The sequence below is a fragment of the Lissotriton vulgaris genome, chromosome 1_1 (assembly GCF_964263255.1).
Source record: "Lissotriton vulgaris chromosome 1_1, aLisVul1.2, whole genome shotgun sequence".
NCBI classification, from domain to species: Eukaryota; Metazoa; Chordata; class Amphibia; order Caudata; family Salamandridae; genus Lissotriton; species Lissotriton vulgaris.
The window spans coordinates 164,509,986-164,527,656 of NC_141685.1; the positions used below are offsets into that span (position 1 = coordinate 164,509,986).

Consider the following 17,671-nt stretch of genomic DNA (forward strand, 5'->3'; position numbering starts at 1 on the left):
TGGGCAACAGGTTCATCCTGGTCTTGGTGGACCATGCCACCCGGTACCCTGAAGCCATCCCTCTGAGGACAGTGACGGCTCCCGTGGTGGGGCGTGCACTGATGGGAATTTTCTCACGAGTAGGATTCCCTCTAGAGGTGGTGAGCGACAGGGGGACCAATTTCATATCGAAATATATGAAGTCCCTTTGGCAGGAGTGTGGCGTAACGTACAAGTTCACCACACCCTACCATCCCCAAGGTAACGGGTTGGTTGAAAGATTCAACCGAACCCTCAAAGGCATGATCATGGGCCTGGAAGGTCCGATGAGGCGTAAGTGGGACGTCCTCTTGCCATGCCTGCTTTTTGCATATCGCGAGGTACCACAGAAGTCCCTAGGGTTCAGCCCCTTTGAACTGCTGTACGGCCACCCCGTGAGAGGACCACTGAGTTTGGTAAAGGAAGGCTGGGAGCAATCTCCCAGGAAACCTCCCCAGAATGTATATAGCTACATGCTGGCCTTCAGAAACCAAACCAGGCGCTTCAGACAACTTGCCGAGGCAAATCTGGAAGCGAGCCAGGAGGAAATGAAGCGGTGGTACGATCAGAATGCCACTCTGGTCGAGCTTCAGCCTGGACAGGAGGTGTATGTCTTGGCCCCAGTGGAGCCCTGTGCCCTTCAGGATAAGTGGACAGGACCATTTGAGGTTGTGGAGCGCAAGAGCCCCGTGACATACTTGGTGGACATGAAGACGCCCAGGAACCCTTTGCGGGTCCTACATGTCAACCGCCTCAAGCCCCACTTGCGAAGGTCCGAAGTGGGCATGTTGTTGGCAACCGATGACGGAATGGAGGAGGAGTCGGAGCCTCTTCCTGACCTCTTGGTGGCCTGTGAGAAGGATGGATCAGTGGATGGAGTTAACCTCTCACCCTCCCTGACCGCCGAACAACAGGAGGACTGCCGCCAGTTGCTGGGGCAGTTTCCAGACATGTTCTCCCTGGTTCCGAGTGTCACAGATTGGTGCGTCCATGATGTGGACACTGGAGACAGCTTACCGGTGAAGCATAAGGCTTACAGGGTAACTGACAGGGTACGGGCCTGCATCAAGGAGGAGGTCTCCAAGATGCCTGCCCTCGGGGTGGTTGAGTCTTCCAGCAGTCCTTGGTCCAGCCCCGTGGTCTTGGTGCCGAAGGCTGCTGCGCCGGGAGCCACACCCGAACTCCGGTTCTATGTGGACTACAGAGGACTCAATTCAGTCACGAAGACTGACGCGCACCCCATCCCCAGAGCTGACGAGCTCATTGATCGGCTAGGGGCTGCCCGGTTTCTCAGCACGTTTGATTTAACGTCTGGGTACTGGCAGATCGCCTTGACCGATGGGGCAAAGGAGAGGTCGGCATTCTCTACACCAGATGGGCATTTCCAGTTCCGGGTTATGCCATTTGGTATGAAGAATGCCCCTGCCACCTTTCAGAGATTGGTCAACCAGGTGTTGGCTGGACTGGCTGAGTTCAGTGCCGCCTACCTGGATGACATCGCGGTGTTCAGCGGCACCTGGCCCGAACACCTGCGACACCTCTGGGAAGTGTTGATGGCCCTGCGCAGAGCAGGCCTCACAATCAAGGCAAGCAAGTGCCAGATTGGGCAGGGTTCAGTGGTGTACTTGGGACACCAAGTTGGGAGTGGCAAGGTAGCCCCCTTGCAGCCCAAGATCGAAACCATCCTGGCTTGGGAACCCCCCAAGACCCAGACTGCAGTGAGAGCCTTCCTGGGGCTCACTGGGTATTACAGGAGGTTTGTCAAGGGCTATGGCACGATCGTGACCCCCTTGACAGAGCTGACTTCGAAAAAGAAGCCCAGGAATGTGATTTGGACTGACACCTGTCAGAAGGCTTTCGACACCCTGAAGACTGCCATGTGCACGGCGCCCGTGCTCCTGGCCCCCGATTTCTCCAAGGAGTTCATTGTGCAAACAGACGCTTCAGAGCATGGTGTAGGGGCTGTTCTTTCACAGATGACTGAGGAGGGCTTTGACCAACCCGTAGCCTTCATAAGTCGGAGGTTACTTCCACGGGAAAGTAGGTGGAGTGCAATAGAGCGAGAAGCATTTGCTGTGGTCTGGGCGCTGAAGAAGCTAAGACCCTACTTGTTTGGGTCTCACTTCCGAGTTCAGACGGACCACAGGCCCCTCAGATGGTTGATGCAGATGAGGGGTGAGAACCCGAAACTGTTGAGGTGGTCCATTTCTCTACAGAGTATGGACTTTACGGTGGAACACCGCCCTGGCACCGATCACGCCAACGCTGACGGTCTGTCCAGATTTTTCCGCCTTAGTGATGTGGAACTCCCTGGGGAAGGGTAGTTCCCCCCACATTTCAGCTGGAGGGGACACATGTTAGACCTGGCACCTTGGCGTGAGTCTCCCTTCCACTTTTTGCTGATGTGCCTCCGATGTTTTGCTGGTTTTCCGATACTCAGGGCACTGCGCCACGGCTGATCCGTGCCGCAGTGCAAGTGCTCCCTACTGTAAATTGTACATGCGATTGGTATCCATGATTGGTTCTTTGGATTTACTGTTAGTCCCTAGTAAAGTGCACGAGAGAGTGCCGGGGCTTGTAAATGCCAATACTGCTGGTGGGCCTGCAGCGCTGGTTGCGCCACCCACCGAAGCAGCCGTAAAGATGTGTCTGGGAACTGCGACCGCAGAACCCGCGTGCGGTCTCGTACTGTCACGCTAGCTGGGCAAGTGTCCCCACTTGCCAGCACCGACCCTTCCCTTGACTACATATTAGTCACCCCTATGGTAGGCCTGCGGGCAGGGTGCGTTGTAGGTGCAAGGTAGGACAAGCCCTGAGATGCGTGGCCTGTCCTAGTAGTGACTTACAACCAAGACCGTATTTCACTATTGAAGGCTACCTGCTCCATTAGGCCAGACTGAGCTGCGAGGATTATTACACCCTATAATCCCCGCAGGCTCAAGGAGCATGGTAGCGAGTCATGTTTAGTATGCCTGAACTCAGGATGATAAAATATTTCTTGTAGTCAAGTTTATTTTAGTATCCTGGGTTTGCAAATGCTACTTTTAGAAAGTTAGCATTTGCTTGCTTAACCATTTCAGCCGCCTCTGCTGGTATGTGTATCTGACTGTCTGGGATGTGTGAGTGACAGGGCTGGGGGGATGACAGGTGGTGGATGCGCAGATTACACCTTAGTGGGAGGTAGGAGTGCCTCTTGACTCGAACTGTCACTGTGCTCGGCCACCACAATGCTGGCTCCACCCTCCTGGGGAGCGGCGGATGACTCTGCCGGCACCTGGCCCAGGAAGGGCGAAGCCCCCATCAACAAGGTACTCTGGCCACCCCTGTCCGGACAATGCTGGCTCCACCTCCTGTGGGGCGTCTGATGCGCCTGCCCCTCACACTGAAAGCAGAAGCCGGAGTACACCCGCCGGGGTACTCCAGAACTGAGAGTGGCTATGCAAAGGCCCCCCTGGCCTGCGAGAACAAAAGAATTGGCCTATAAAAGAAGGAGCCCTGCTCCTTGAAAATTAGATCCGGTTTGGGCCACAGAAGGACTCTGCCCTACGAGAAGGACCGTGAGAGACAAGGAAGGGTGCTGACTCTTGCCTGTGTCTGGTGCCTTGCTGCTGAAGGAGAGGAAGAAGAAAAGACTACGAACAGACTTTTGCTCTACTTGTGCCAAACTCTGCTAAAAAGATCTCCAAGGGCCTGCAACTGAACTTGCCCCCTGACCAGCGTCCCAGGACCAGTGGACGCTACCCCCTTGGAAGAAAGCGACTGCGGGTGCTGGCCATCGCCGCAGTATCGACAGAGGAATCTCCTCTAAGCCATCAACGTCATCCCGACCACCGTGACCGGGGCCCAAAGCAACAGCGAGAGCAAAGTAAGGACCAGCCGCCGCTGGCCCGAACACCGTAACCGCAACTGCACCGGGAGCCCGAGAGCAAAGGGAAGGAGAACCCGTCCGGTCCGAGCTCACGAGGTGACTACCTAGCGAGCAGTCACTCACCTGCAAAGACGGACAGTTGCCCTACGAGAATCCGCAAAGTCGGTAGTCTGCCCGACAGCCCAGCTGTGAGCCCACAGCTGCACCGACATTTGGCTGGGTACGTCCTGCACTTGGGGACCGTACTGCCACTTGTCACCACCGCACAGCCGCCGCCTCCAGGGTCGGAGCGGACAACGAGGAGAGGACCCTGCCGCCACAGAACACCGCTGCCCCGGAAGACCAGTGACCTGCTCGGCTGAAGAGCCGCAACGATCAGCGACCCCGGGAAGGCAACGCGACATGGGACAGATCCCCTGGAAGCCGCCGGCTCCACAAGAACTCTGAGTAACACCGGCCTACGGGCCTCAAGAGAACTGCATAACAACTGTGGTAACCCGAATTAAGTAATCTGCAACCGTTTTCATAAAGCATATTGACTGTATTCACAAGCCTGCTTAAAATCTATATAAAGATATATATTTTTACAGAATACAGTCTGGTCTCGTTGTGTGGTGGGTTGGTTGTAAAGGTGTACTGTTGCAAGTGTTTAACCCTATGTGCCCCAAAGATTAGCCTACGACTGCTTAAGCCACGCTACCTAGAGGGTAAGCAGAGGTTGTCTGGAAGGTAACCCTCAGCCCTGACGAGGAAGAGAGAGTCCCTGCTTGTCGCTAGTGTTGCACTGCGCCAACTAGAGCCTCCCCCTTCCTACAATAGTGCAGGGGCATAGTTGTTTTTTCTAAATGCAATAACACAGACCAGGCACTAGAAGAATCTAATGCAAACAATGCAATAACACAGGCCGGGCACTAGACGCAAACAATGGAATAACACAGGCCAGGCAGTAGGATTGATGCAAACAATGCAATAACACGAGCCAGCACCAAGAGAATCTGATGCAAACAATGCAATAACACGGGCCAACCACCTTGAGAATCTGATGCGAGCAATGCAATAACACAGGGCAGGTACTAGAAAAATCTGATGCAAACAATGCAATAACACAGGCCAGGCACTAGAAGAATCTGATGCAAACAATGAAATAACACGGGCCAGGCACCAAGATAATCTGATGCAAACAATGCAATAACACAGGCCAGGCACTGGGAGAATCTTAAGCAAACAATGCAATAACCCTGGCCAATCACTGTGAGAATCTGATGCAAACAATGCAATAACACAGAACAGGCACTATGAGAATCCGATACAAACAGTGCAATAAAACAGACCAGGTACTAGGGGAATCTGATGCAAACAATGCAATAACATGGGCCAGGCAGTAGGGTTGAAGCAAATAAGGCAATAACATGGGTGAGGCACTAGGAGAATCTGACGCAAACAATGCAATAACATGGGAAAGGGACTAGAAGAATCTGGTGGACACAATGCAATAACACTGGCCAGGCACTAGAAGAATCTGATGCAAACAATGCAATAACACGGGCCAGGCACCAAGAGAATCTGATGGAAACAATGCAATAACACCTGCGAGGCACCAGAAGAATCTGATGCAAATAATGCAATAACACAGGCCAGGCACCAAGAGAATCTGATGCAAACAATGCAATAACACGAGCCAGGCACTAGAAGAATCTGATGCAAACAATGCAATAACACAGTCCAGGCACAATGAGAATCTGATGCAAACAAGGCAATAACACAGATCAGGTACTAGGAGAATCTGACACAAACAATGCAATAGCACGGAACAGGCTCTTGGATTGAAGCAAATAATGCAATAACACAGGCCAGGCACTAGGATTGATGAAAATAATGCAATAACACGGGCCAAGAACTAGAAGAATATGATGCAAACAATGCAATAACACAGGCCAGGCACAAGGAGAATCTGATGCAAACAATGCAATAACACGGGCCAAGCACTAGAAGAATATGATGCAAACAATGCAATAACACGGGCCAGGCACTTGGATTGACGCAAATAATGCAATAACACAGGCCAAGCAGTAGGAGAATCTGACACAAACAATGCAATAACACAGGCCAGGCACTAGGGTTGAAGCAAATAATGCAATAACACGGGCCAATCAGTAGGAGAATCTGACACAAACAATGCAATAACAGGGGCCAGGCACTTGGATTGAAGCAAATAATGCAATAACACGGGCAAGGCACTATGAGAATCTGATGCAAACAATGCGATAACACAGGCCAGACTCAAAGAGAATCTGATTCAAACAATGCAATAACACAGGCCAGGTACTAGGAGAATCTGATGCAAACAATGCAATAACACGGACCAGTCACTTGGATTGACGCAAATAATGCAATAACACAGGCGAGGCACTATGAGAATCTGATGCAAACAATGCAATACCACAGGCCAGGCACAAGGAGAATCTGATGCAAACAATGCAATAACACGGGCCAGGCACTTGGATTGACGCAAATAATGCAATAACACAGGCAAGGCACTAGGAGAATCTGGCACCAACAATGCAATAACACAGGTCAGGCACTAGGATTGATGAAAACAATGCAATAACACAGTCCAGGCACTGGAAGAATCTGATGCAAACAATGCAATAACACGGGCCAGGCGCTAGGAGAATCTGAAACAAACAATGCAGTAACACAGGCCAGGCTCTAGAAGAATCAGACATAAACAATGCAATAACACGAGTCTGGGACTAGGAGAATCTGACAAAAACAATGCAATAACACAGGCCAGGCACCAAGAGAATCTGATGCAAACAATGCAATAACATGGGCCAGGAACCAAGAGAATCTGATGCAAACAATGCAATACCAATGGCCAACCACTATGAGAATCTGATGCAAACAGTGCAATAACACAGGCCAGACACTAGGAGAATTTGATGCAAACAATGCAAGAACACAGGCCAGGCGCTCAGAGAATCTGATGCAGGTGAGCATGTAATACCTGGAGGTATCTAGTGTACTGTGTTGACAAGAGGGTGGGAGGGCAAAGACTAGTTTCATATGGACTGAAGCATGGGCAAAATGAGCAATATTTTAAGGAAGTATTGCCATATAGTAAATCATGCAGAGTAATTTTTTTTTTTGGGCCAGGTATGGGATATTACGTACCAAGGGGTGTCAGAGAGTATATAATCTTCCCTACAAGGGTCATCTGCTTTACAAAGAATTTCAATACGAGGGGTGACTCTAAATAGCAGCGGCGGGGCATGCAGTGAGAGGAGAGAATGCAGAGTATCACTAACATTATGGAACAGCACACACTTTAGAGGCTGCGTAGATACAAGGGAGACACCTGAAATGGGCTCTGCACCTCACATGAATCCAGATCAAGAAAGCGCCTTTACACACAGACCAAACATCCTAGGAGGGGCCAAGGAGAAACATAACATCTAATCCCGGATTTACCACTATACCTAAAGATGCTGGAAATAGACACCAAATGTTATTTCTCGACAGGGCCACTATACAGGTCATTATTCTGGGACTGTAGTCCCTCGGCCTCTCCCTCACAATCTCCACCACAGGAAACTGTGCAACCAGGAGACTCTGTGTTTAACCCTGACCTACAATTTGTGAAATAGTAAGCTTCAGGAATCACTAAGTAAATTTATGCCTCTCCTCCCCATTTATGTCCAAGATCTGGCCATTTTACCTTGCACCTCTGTTAACAGGTGAAGCCCAATCTGCTTATCAAATGATCAACAGAGACGGCACCTCTGTTTATGCCGTTGTAAAGAAATATATCTTGGACCGATTGGGTGTGGATGAAGAGACCCACAGGCTCAAATTCCGGCAGGAACGTGGAACACCTGGGGATCTCCCTAAGTCTCTGTTCCACAAATTGAAGGCAGCCGCTGACCTTTGGCTAAAACCACAGGACGGGAACATAGACGATGTGATGAATAAAATATACCTCGAGCAGTTTCTCGAGGCACTCCCCTATGGCACGCAGCGTTGGTTGAAACAACACGCAGGGCTGACTCTGGAACACGCCATTGAAATGGCCATTTCTTATGCCCGCGCCCAAGGACGTCCTCCTATTAAAGAACCAGAAAAACCTCTGAAACCATTACCAGGAAAGATCGAAAAGAAGTCTCCAAAACCCCCAATTGAACCCCCACGGTCACGCTTTCCCAAACCTGAGGTACAACCCAATCCTGGTCCTCAATGCTATGACTGCGGTGAATGGGGACACATAGCGAGGTTTTGCAGAAAAAAAACGAAAGAGAAAGATGAAGAGCCCATGGACGTCAGTTACGCTCCATATTCACTTCTGTTCGCAGAAGAAACAGGACCGGTCTTTTATGTGAGTGTGACCATACATGGGAAAGTAGTGAGGGCCTTACTGGACTCTGGGTGTAGACATTCTGTAGTGCGACAGGAACTGGTACCCCCCTCGTGTCTAATGGCCGGGAAAACAGTGCACATACGCTGTGTTCATGGGGACGTTAGGGAGTACCCACTAGCTACCGTTAGTCTATGTACCGCTGCAGGCACTATAACTGAAGTAGTGGTAGGAGTCATGCCTTCTCTACCGGAACCCGTGATCATAGGAACAGATAACCCAGGGTTTTCTGCTCTACTAACGGATGCCTTACAAACTGATCCACACAACGCATTACTTGTTCCTGAACCCTGGGCTAGAGACACACACTTTAGAACAGCACAGTTGAATGACGCCACGCTTACCAATGCTTGGCAAATCGCCCGTTCTGGTCAGGATCCTCTGCAGAGGACATTTCCCACCTTTCTGGAGAAAAACGGGTTATTGTACAGATTAGCTAAGCCCAATGACATACCACAACTCTTAGTACCTGTCGCCTTCAGAGATCAGATACTCTTTTTTGCACACGCTCATTTACTCGCAGGCCACTCAGGGGCAGAAAAGACAGGGCAGGCCATCTTAAAACACTTCTTCTGGCCCGGAGTATACGCACAGATACAACGTTATTGTCAGGAGTGTCAAATTTGTCAGCGTAGAAATCCTTATGTTCCCCCACCAGTTCCTCTGAATCCACTACCCATCATCGGGAAACCGTTTTATCGGATTGGAATGGACCTTATAGGTCCATTACCGAAATCTACAAGAGGACATTTGTATGCCCTGGTCTTAGTGGACTATGCCACTCGTTATCCCGAAGCATTCCCCTTCCGCGCAGCTACTTCTACAGCCTTCGCTCAGAAGTTAGTGGAGGTCTTTTCTAGAATGGGCTTTCCTCGTGAAATCATTACGGATCAAGGAACGCCGTTTGTTTCCCGTTTGATGGCCCAAGTGTGTAAACAACTAAGAATCAGGCACATTAAAACCTCTGTATATCATCCCCAGACGGATGGCCTAGTTGAAAGATATAATGGTAGCCTAAAACTCACCCTGAAGAAGCTTTTGTCTGGAGATGGCAAGAATTGGGACCAGTTGTTACCCCTGGCCCTTTTTGTCCTCCGAAGCCAAAAACAAGCTAGTCTAGGTACCTCTCCTTTTGAACTACTGTTTGGTCGTGCTCCAAGGACACTTCTGGAGATCACAAAGGACAGTTGGGAAAAGGAGGGGGCCCAAGAGGTGGAGGCCCTCTTGGACTATACACGACAACTGCAGACTAGGCTCCACAAACTGAGGACAATGGCTCATGATCATCTCGCCATAGCCCAGAAGAAACAAAAGACGTTCTATGATAAAGGGAAAAAATGGAGAGAACTGGATGTGGGAGACTGGGCTTTAGTGTTATTGCCGTCCTCTACACACAAACTCAGAAAAGAGTGGCAAGGACCTTTTGAGGTTCTCCGAAAAATAGGAAAGACCACCTACATCCTACGTGTGAAAGGGAATAAGACTCAAATGTACCACATTAACCTGCTAAAAAAGGGGCTGGGGAAACCTCCACAACTGGTACAAACTGTTACACCTGTACCTCATACTGTTCATGACACTCCTATCAACCCAGACATAACGGAGGCTCAACGAGAAGAAATCTTGTCTCTTCTTCTCTGTTATAAGGATGTTTTTTCTGACCAACCCGGAAGAACCAACATAGCGGTTCATTCCATTCCCACTCCACCCGGAACCGTAGTGAAACAGAAACCCTATAGGGTCCCTGAGGCCAGAAGACACGCTTTTCAGGAGGAGATCAACCAGATTTTACGTTCCGGAGTGATTGTACCCTCATACAGTAACTGGTGTTCTCCGGTTGTACTTGTTCCCAAACCAGACGGTAGTATCCAGTTTTGCATCGACTTTAGAGCTGTCAATAGGGTTTCAAAACAGGATGCCTATCCACTACCTCGCGTGGATGAACTGCTGGAACGTCTTGGTGAGGCCCAATATATCACGACTATTGACCTCACCAAGGGGTATTGGCAGATTCCGCTAAACCCAGCAGACCAAGAGAAAACAGCTTTCTCTACCCCCTCAGGCCATTATCAATTCACTGTTCTTCCTTTTGGCTTACATGGGCCCCGGCCACATTCCAAAGGGCAATGGACACAGTCTTATCTTCCCACCAACAATACTCTTCCGCTTACTTGGATGATATTGTCGTCTTTAGTAAGACGTGGGAAGACAACAAAGAGCATCTTGAGAAGATCCTCTTTAGCCTAAGAACCACAGGCTTTCACATTAATGCCAAGAAAAACAGAGTTGCCTTCAAAAAGGTTAAATACCTAGGTTATGTTTTAGGAAATGGCCTTATAGAACCACAGACAGAGAAAGTGAAGGCTATCCTAGAACTTCCCTATCCCAAAACCAAAAGAGAGTTGAGGGCTTTCTTAGGCTTAGTGGGGTACTACAGGAGGTTTATTCCACATTTTGCAGACATAGCCAGACCCCTCACAGACTTGTTAAAGAAATCTCAGTCATCCCCTAGGTTACCAGCCCCAGGTCCTAAAGAAACCAAAGCTTTTCAAGCACTGCAGACTGTCCTTAACACATCGCCCATCTTAGTCTCACCAAACTATAAGAAACCTTTCATGCTCCAGACTGATGCCTCTGGGGTGGGTATTGGGGCAGTTCTTTCCCAAGAGGACTCAGACGGGTTGGAAAGACCGATTCTTTTTATCAGCCGAAAATGATTCCCCAGAAAACAGGCTTACTCCACGATTGAAAAGGAATGTGTGGCTGTCCGCTGGAGTGTGGACAAGCTCCGATATTATCTGGAGGGACGTCCTTTTGTCCTGTATACGGACCATGCTCCTCTGACGTGGCTGCAACAAAACCGTGGCCACAACGACCGCATCCTTAGGTGGTTCCTCGCTCTCCAACCCTTCCAAATCGAGGTCCGTCATCGTAAGGGTCTTGACCAGGGCAACGCTGACTTCCTGTCCCGGTTCCCTCTTCCCCCCGATCGGGGAAATCCTGAGGTGGGGATGTGTCAGGGGGTCCCTACCTGCCACGACTCTGACGCTGATGCTTGTCCCTCTTCCTTTCCGCCTCGGCACGCACAGGATGTCCGCAACCCCTCTACGGCCGCCTGGGTTTTCCCGGAGGCGGGACCTTTGACAGTGACGTCATCCCCAGATGTCCAATCCTCGCTTTCGACGGCGCTGATAGCGCGAGATCTCGAGCGGAAGGACGCGAACGCCGGAGCAGAGCAGGAAGCATCGGACGTCTTCGCCGCTGGACGGAAGGAAACCGGAGCCGAATTGCTGTGGGAGACCCGAGCAGGACCCGAGGATAGACCGCCAGCACTACAGCCGGGAGGCCAACGGGACCACGCTCCGCCCAGCCACACTTCACCTGGAGAAGTGTGGCACCGCAAGGTACGGGCGCGCATACGGGGGCTCTTTCATTCAGAGGGAGGAAACGGGTAGGGGGCGGCTGGGTGGACACGGGACGGGAGCGCCTAGAATGCCTTACATTTAGGGAAGCACGGCAAACGGTGATGGTCCCTGGTGATCCCCCTCACGTCCTTTTCCCCGCCCCGCACGGATATCAGATATGTAGTTCAGTCCAGTAATTTGGCGTATTCTTTCTCTCTTTCTATTTCCGTGAAACCCCCCTACGAGTGTGAAGACCTCCCACGTGACACCTACCTTGGAAGTCCTGTTAGGAAAGAAGGAGCTACACGCAGACTTACAGACTTTGATACCTCTTTGTACACAATAAAACCCCAGTAATCCTGCACCTGTCATTTGTGACTTTGCCTCATTACTCCATATCCTAGCAACGCCAATCCTTACATATGCTGATATAATTCTTTTTTAAGATTACTGTGATGGTGTTATCAGTACTTCTTTAATGCAGTATTTTCATGGAAACCTTAAAAAAAGGTTAACACTAGCTACAGTATGATTGTGGTTACTAAAAATGTAACACCTGATAGCACAGTAAGAATTTACACGTTTTCACTTTTTGAAAATTATGCTTGCCTGATCTTATACTCTGAACAGCCCATCCTATAATTTGTGTAGCCTATTTTACATTTTGGTGAATTCTTTCTTCAAACTATTGGCTTTCCTATTCAAAGTGCTGTCTCTCATGGGCAGACGTCAATTTTGGAAAAGGTGATGGACAGAGTTTCTGAATGATGCAGAATACTCCTACCCAGTCAAGAGATCAGGGCTTGATCCATCACCGTTTTTTAGCTCACTGCACCATCCCAGCTCAGAACCTGGCTACATGCAAATTAGTCTGTTCCTGTCCCAGTGCATGATGGGAACAGGGCAGACCAAACTACCAAGCCAATTCTTCACCAGAAAGGAGACAAGCTACCAGGGACCGGTTTCTGGCATTTCAGCCGTCATCGGCCCGGCTTGCTTGAATCCTGATGGTGCAATGAGCTAGGGACTCACGTCTGAGCATACCCTCCCACACTTAGTGTGGATAAAATCAATTTTGGAAAAGGTGATGGACAGAGTTTCTGAATGATGCAGAATACTCACGGGCAGACGTCACAGCACTGTAAAAATATACACGTCACTATTCCCTGGTGCACCAACCAGGATTCAAATTAGCGACCCTCCAGTTTGAGACGCAGACATCTGAAATTATAACACTAAGCCCAGTGCCCCAGGCGATCTGAATAGCGTCTGAGTTGAGCCCATTTACGTCAACGCAGGCCATAGGCTGTGTGTCCAGCAGCTTCATACATGATCTCAATCTCCCTGACATACCAAGCAGCCTACACATCCATCTCGATCATAAAAGGCTACTCCAGGGAGTCAAACGCCTTATCGGCATCAGCTGACTTCATGATTGGGTTTACCTGATGCAGCACTGCAAATACTGTGAATGCCGTCCGTAGATGAACCGCTATGGATTTATGTGGGACAAATCCCAACTGTACAGGGGAGACTATTTTCTCTAGTAGGAGGGATAGCCGAGTCGCATCACCTCAGGCAGGAATTTATTATCATTGTTACGCAGTGGCAGAGGGCAATAAGATGTACACTTACAGGGTTTCTTCCAGGCTTAGGGGGCACTGATATGACGGCATCACTTATAGACGCCAGCGACACACTGCCCTTCAATTCCTCGGCATAGACCTCCTGGATAGGCCGCACCTCCACTGCACCCCCGGCCCAGGACAGGCCTCAACTCCTCTGCACCCCCTGAACAGGTCTCACCTCCTCAGCACAGTACAGGCCTCACCTCTTCTGCACTCCCTGGACAGGTGTCAGGGTGCAGGAAAAAGGAATCAAAGCTCTTCTTTGTCTCGCAGTATCTGCCATTGAACCGGCATTGCAAAGATCACCCGCTCGCAAAAGGTTGCGGTCATTATAGCTCGGAACCGGGCATTCTCCCCTGTACTACCAACAGGGAGGACCACGGTGGAAGTTGCAGGTCTAGTCCTGAGTTCCTGGACATGGGCGTGAAGTCTAGACCTGCTGTGAAGTGCGCCAGTTGATTTTGGAACCAAGACACTTCACCAACGATTTTCAGAGATTAGTTACTTTCTTTTTGTAGTCTAGTTAGATAGAAATAGTGCAATTTTGTGCCAGGCTTAGGCGCAGGTTAGAGCTCTTCGGTGCGTCGGTTAGTTAGTTCGGTAATTTAGAACTAGAGAGAAATACTAATTTAAAGTAAATAGGAAAAAAGAAATATAAAGAGAAGAATTAATACTTACCCATTGAATACTTCAGTTCCTGATTTCTTCGTTGCTTGGTTAACGCCGGAGGCTCCAGAAGGTTTCTAAGGGAGGAGTAAGAAGAAGGCAGAGAGTGAATGAACGAATGAGTGAAAAAGAATAAATGAACTCACAGAATTAAAGGGTGCTAAAATGTTGTTTATAATGCAGGTTACCAAAGAATAAAATACTTATATTGAAGAATAGATGAGGAGCAAAAGCCATAGGCACTCTGGGTGAGGAAATAGAGAGAGAGAGAGAGTAAGAAAGTGGAGAAGGAATTGAAAGAAATTAGTAATGGTGTGCTTTTCTTTTACAGCGATTTCCACTCATACTTGAAGATAGAGAGGGAGTAAGAAAGGAATAAAATGGAGTAAGGCAGAAAGGAAGAGTAGAGTGGAAGAGCCAGAAGGTCAGACAGTCTCTTCTCTGTAACATTCCCCTTTCCCCCGGCTGGGCTCAGACGGCCACTAGTTAACTCTTCAGTTGGTGGCTAACCAGTGGTGGAATTTGAAAAATCTCATCATTCTGCTCCTGGGAGTGTCGGCACTGTCAGTAAACACAACCCTTGACAACAGGCCTCACCTCCTCTGCACCCCCTGGACAGGGCTCACCTCCTATGCACCCCTTTGGACAGGACTCATCTCCTCTGCACCTCCTTGGACAGGACTCACCTCCTCTGCACTCCTAGACAGGCCTCACCTGCTCTGCACCTCTGGACAGGCCTCGCTTCTGCTGCACCCCTGGACAGGCCTCTCCCCCTCTGCACCCCTGGACAGGCCTTACCTCCTTTGCCCCTCCTCTTGACAGGCCTCTCGGTGAAGGATTCTCTTTAAGGACAGAGGAGCCCAGAGTTCATTCTACCCCATAGAGCACCTCTGACTCTGCCCCGAGCCCAGGGGCGCTATGCACAGGCCCTGTAGAGAGACACTGCTCGTCTGGACAGGCCTCACCTCCTAGCGCTTCACCGCAATTGCTCCCATTACATACGCTATTGTGCTCTGCTTTGCTATTGCTCCCATTACTGATTGCGCTCCATTTTGATTATTTAAACTTGCCGCATTGCCTGATTATAGCGTAACGCTATTTTGCATAGCCGACATCGCGTATATTGGATTGTGTGCATATTGGTCATCGTAGCGCTTTTGCAGGTTCGCATTGTTTACTCATTTAATCTGTGCCTGATTGTGCCTGCGCCTATGCCCACCCCAATCTCGTCCTGTTTGCTTTAGTTTTGCTGCCATCTTGTTGTTGTGCCTCCCAGCCCGCCTCTCCACCCCGCTCCCGCCTCCCAGCTGACCCTCCCTCCCACAGAAAAGTTAAGAACGGTCTAGCAGAACTCAGCGCTCTGACCGTCCTGACTCCTTCAGAAGCGGTCGCTCCCCACGCTCCCTGGCTCCAGCTGGTATTGTAGCGCTTCACCGCAATTGCTCCCATTACATACGCTAATGTGCTCTGCTTTGCTATTGCTCCCATTACTGATTGCGCTCCGTTTTGATTATTTAAACTTGCCGCATTGCCTGATTATAGCGTAATGCTATTTTGCATAGCCCGCATCGTGTATATTGGATTGTGTGCATATTGGTCATTGTAGTGCTTTTGCAGGTTTGCATTGTTTACTCATTTAATCTGTGCCTGATTGTGCCTGTGCCTCTGCCCACCCCAGTCTCGTCCTGTTTGCTTTCGTTTTGCTGCCATCTTGTTGTTGTGCCTCCCAGCCTGCCTCTCCACCCCGCTCCCGCCTCTCAGCTGACCCTCCCTCCCACAGAAAAGTTAAGGACGGTCTCGCAGACCACAGCGCTGTGACCGTCCTGACTCCTTCAGAAGCGGTCGCTCCCCACGCTCCCTGGCTCCAGCTGGTATCGTAGCGCTTCACCGCAATTGCTCCCATTACATACGCTATGGTGCTCTGCTTTGCTATTGCTCCCATTACTGATTGCGCTCCGTTTTGATTATTTAAACTTGCCGCATTGCCTGATTATAGCGTAACGCTATTTTGCATAGCCCACATCGCGTATATTGGATTGTGTGCATATTGGTCATCGTAGCGCTTTTACAGGTTCGCATTGTTTACTCATTTAATCTGTGCCTGATTGTGCCTGCGCCTCTGCCCATCCCAATCTCGTCCTGTTTGCTTTCGTTTTGCTGCCATCTTGTTGTTGTGCCTCCCAGCCCACCTCTCCACCCCGCTCCCGCCTCCAAGCTGACCCTCCCTAGCTCCGCCCCCCCCACTATCCACTTATGTCAGAACAGCTGACGTGCAGCGTTCACGCGCAGCGAGCGCACCCTATGCGCGCCGAAGGTGCGCCAAAGGTTAGCCCGTCTTCGCCCGTCCGTGCCTGGGCCGCGCCCAGCGCCAGACGCCCTGGCCCCCGCAAAATCAAATCCACCCGCATAACGTACGACGCCACCACCCTCTCAGCACTTAACCCCGGCTGCCTCCCAGACTGCTACCAAGCCGCCCCAGGACACACCCATGGACCCTTCACCTGCCACTCCTGCAAGCTCGACTGCATCAGGACCCACACCAAATCCACAAACTCCACACAAAGCTCCGACACTAACCACCTGAAGTGCATCCTGCTCAACACCCGCTCGGTCCACAGACACGCCATTGAACTCTGGAACCTACTCGACACCACATCGCAGGACGTCGCCTTTCTTACAGAAACCTGGATGAACGCCTCATCAGCACCCGACATCGCCATAGCCATCCCGGACAGCTACAAGATCATCCGAAAGGACCGCATCAACCAAATAGGAGGAGGCATCGCCATCGTCCATAAGAACACCATCCGCATCACGACCAGTTCCGACGATAACCTCGCATCTGCCGAACACCTTCACTTCCAGGTCCACACCGACCCCAAGATCACACTCAGAGGCACCCTCATCTACAGGCCACCAGGACCCCGAACACAATTCAGTGAAGACATCACTGACTTCATCAGCCCACACGCCCTCCCCTCCGAGGACTACATTCTACTAGGTGACCTCAACTTCCACCTGGAGAAGAACAAAGACAGCAACACCACCACCCTTCTGGACAACCTCGCCAATCTCGGACTCAAACAACTCGTTGACTCCCCCACCCACTATGCCGGGCACACGCTCGACCCAATCTTCACCTCCAGCAAGCACATCTCCTTCAATCACACCACAGCTCCCCACTGGACGGACCACAGCTGCGTTCACTTCAACTACATTAAGACCACGACCCACAACCACCCTCAACCAATTCCCCGCAGAAACTGGATCAAAATTACCACCGACCAGCTCTTCACATCACTTCACCATAACCCTCCTGCCAAATCATCGGACCCAAACCAAGCAGCCACCAACCTCACACAATGGATCACCCCAGCGCTAACGAATTAGCACCCTTGAAAAACCATCAAATCAAGCAAGGTAGCAAAAAAGCCCCTGGTTCAATGATGACCTTAAGAAATCCAAGAAGATCTGTCGCACCCTCGAAAAAGCCTGGCGAAAAAACCCAAGCACTGACAACCTGACCAACTTCAAGAATGCCACCCGCAAACACCACCAACTGATCCGATCCACCAAGACATCAGCACTCAAGGATCGACTCGACAACAACGCCCACAACAGCAAGGAACTATTGAACATAGTCAAAGAGTTTACCAACCCCACCGCCGGCACCAAC

At 50.3% G+C, this 17,671-nt stretch overlaps 1 protein-coding gene across 1 annotated transcript in view; it reads right to left on the minus strand.

Moving 5' to 3' along the window:
* LOC147737993 (uncharacterized) overlaps positions 1 to 17,671 on the minus strand; it is a 73,828-nt gene that overhangs the window by 25,066 nt on the left and 31,091 nt on the right. The window contains exon 2 of the mRNA XM_086935646.1: positions 14,008 to 14,072. The gene's annotated coding sequence lies outside the window, so the exon portion shown is untranslated. The remainder of the gene's footprint in view (positions 1 to 14,007; positions 14,073 to 17,671) is intronic.